Source organism: Diceros bicornis, unplaced genomic scaffold, assembly GCF_020826845.1.
Source record: "Diceros bicornis minor isolate mBicDic1 unplaced genomic scaffold, mDicBic1.mat.cur scaffold_93_ctg1, whole genome shotgun sequence".
NCBI classification, from domain to species: Eukaryota; Metazoa; Chordata; class Mammalia; order Perissodactyla; family Rhinocerotidae; genus Diceros; species Diceros bicornis.
Genome location: NW_026691823.1, coordinates 722,069 through 724,401, shown reverse-complemented (window position 1 = coordinate 724,401; position 2,333 = coordinate 722,069). Strand labels below are relative to the sequence as shown.

General features: G+C 55.0%; 1 long non-coding RNA gene across 1 annotated transcript; it reads left to right on the top strand.

Moving 5' to 3' along the window:
• Positions 1-834: 834 nt before the first annotated feature.
• Positions 835-1,632, top strand: LOC131403883 (uncharacterized). The gene is made up of 2 exons (XR_009219625.1): positions 835-1,055; positions 1,362-1,632. It is a non-coding gene; the product is annotated as an uncharacterized LOC131403883 (long non-coding RNA).
• The last annotated feature ends 701 nt before the right edge of the window (positions 1,633-2,333 follow it).

Here is a 2,333-nt window from a genome sequence, read left to right as displayed (position 1 = left end):
GCTGTCCCTTCCTCCCTGAGGCCTCAGTCTCCCTGTCTGTCATCAGAGAGGGTGTGCTACATAAGGTCTCTGGCCTCAGCTCCCCTGTCCCTCCTGCTCTGGAGCCCAGAGCCTGGCCCAGTGTCAAGTTCTCTTTGTGGAAGGTCTGCCCTCTGCTGGGCCCTGACATTCCTGCAGCCTGAGAAGGGCTGGGATGGGGGTTGGTTCTGGGCTTAGGGGGCTGTTTCTGATGGACATTGGCTGTCTCCCTTCCAGGGAAATCGGGTCAACTTTCAGAAATGGTGTGACATGAGCAGCTAAGGGGACGGTGGGGAAGTGGAAATCACAGACTTCCCCTGGCAAGACTTTCTCTGGCCTCATCCCTTGGGTCTTACATTTATTGGGAGAGTCAGATCCACAAAGCTGGGCATCCCATCACGTTGGCGGGTGCGGGAGGGGCTGGCATCAAGGACACCTTCCTGGATGAGGAACTAATTCAAGCCAACTGTGAGGACAGGCAAGTCCTGAATGGAGTGGGAAGGAAGGAGGGTTCCCGAGTGAGCACAGACCCCAGACCAGATCCTCACTCCGCACAAGTCCCTGGCAGCGTTCCCCACCCAAGCCCTGTCTGCATCCTGTCCTTCCTCCCAGAAATTCACACTCATCTGGAGGATCCAGCTGCTCCAGCAGGCTGCAAATCAGTATGACCTGGAGCCCGACGAGCGATTTGGGGCCTGGTTCCAGGCCATGGAGCCCATCAGCTTCCATGACAGGTGAGGGGGACAGGAGTTGGGTGAGGGCAGGGCAGACTCTCTCTGACGTCCAGCTCCAGAGCCTGTGGCCTGGCTCGCTGATCAGCCACAGAACTCGTAGCGTGGTGACCCATGGGGCACCAGGACTCAGCTGCTGGCAGGCTCTGGGAGGGGCACCTGAGGTGTGGCTCCTGGTAGCTCACAGGTCCACTCTGTCCTGTAGCTACTGGGTCTCCTGCCAGCTGGAGCCCGCACACCAGAAGGCGAGCAAAATGCGGCTCTTCAGGAGAACGAGGAACCGGACATCCTCCAGTTCAGGGCCAAGTGAGTGTTGGTACCAGGAGCGACTGAATCCAGGGGCTCAGTACAGCTTCGGGCTAAGCATGGGACTGGATCCCAGCTCCACTGCTGAGCAGGCCTGGGACAGGCCGCTCCCCTCTGCTCTCTGGGACTCGGTTGCATCCTCTGAAATGGGTGATGTTAAATGATGCCTTGTGCATCAGGGACAAACGAGGTGCTGTTGATGGACTGAGCACTCGGTACAGGGTTTGGATCAGAGTGCAAGGGGACAGGGAGTTGTGCCATGAATCTCAGGAAGGATCCCCAAAATAGTCTGTTTCTTCTCTTCAGCCACCATGCCCTTGGCGATGAGCCGTCACACTCTGGAGACCACAAGTGCAGCTCCTCCTGACCAGCAGGGACACTGGCGCCCTCGGGGTGCACCGGGCCAGCTCTTCCCACCCTGAGTGAATGAGGACATCCTAAGACTTTCCCTGGTTTCCCCTAAATCCCCAGAGGGAGGGCACCACCCCCTCCCTCTCCCTGACATCACCACGCCAGCCACTGTTAACCCATTGGGGAGGAGTGATATTATTTCTTTAATAGTAAATGGTAGATTTGACTCTTACATTATATCCTGTTTCTTTCACAGCCTGGGTGTTGTGGTGTGGTTCTTTCACTTCTTATGCTCATGTAAATGAGACACAGAATCTCACTTTCCTCCTTGAATTAAGAACTTGTGTATGGTCACAGCTTATTGTATGTGGGAGAATGGAGGAGGGCCAGCCTCCTCCCTGGCTACTGAATGAAACCCTCAAGTCCCCCTTCCTCAGAGGACAGGTGGATTTCAGTGTGGTTCACCTGGGCCAGGAGCAGAGACAGCCCCTCAGATCTCCCTGGATGTAGAGGTTGGAAGGACTTTCCCAGGCAGAGCAATAACCACTGAAATGTGGGTGTCTTTCAAACAGCACTTACCAGGACCATGTCCTTCCCCAGGACAGCGGCTGTCTTTCTACAGCTTTCCAGGAAGAAGGAATGTTTTTTGCTTCTCTTGTTGAGGTTTCTTGGATCAGATATTGGAACTTGCCGTTTTCTAATCAGTGTCTGGATTCGCATCAACACTAAATGAGGAAAAAATGTAAAAAGGTAAAACTTTGCATGTGGAACAGACAAGGACAGAGGAAGACCAGGTGCAGATGGACTAAGGGCCGACAGGACATCCCCATCAGGCCGCCTCTAGGGCTCCCTGTTCACCCTTCGCCTAGACTGGAATCCTCCTGGGATCCTGGCCCATGCCCTTGGAAGTCCTTTTCCCGCTTGTTT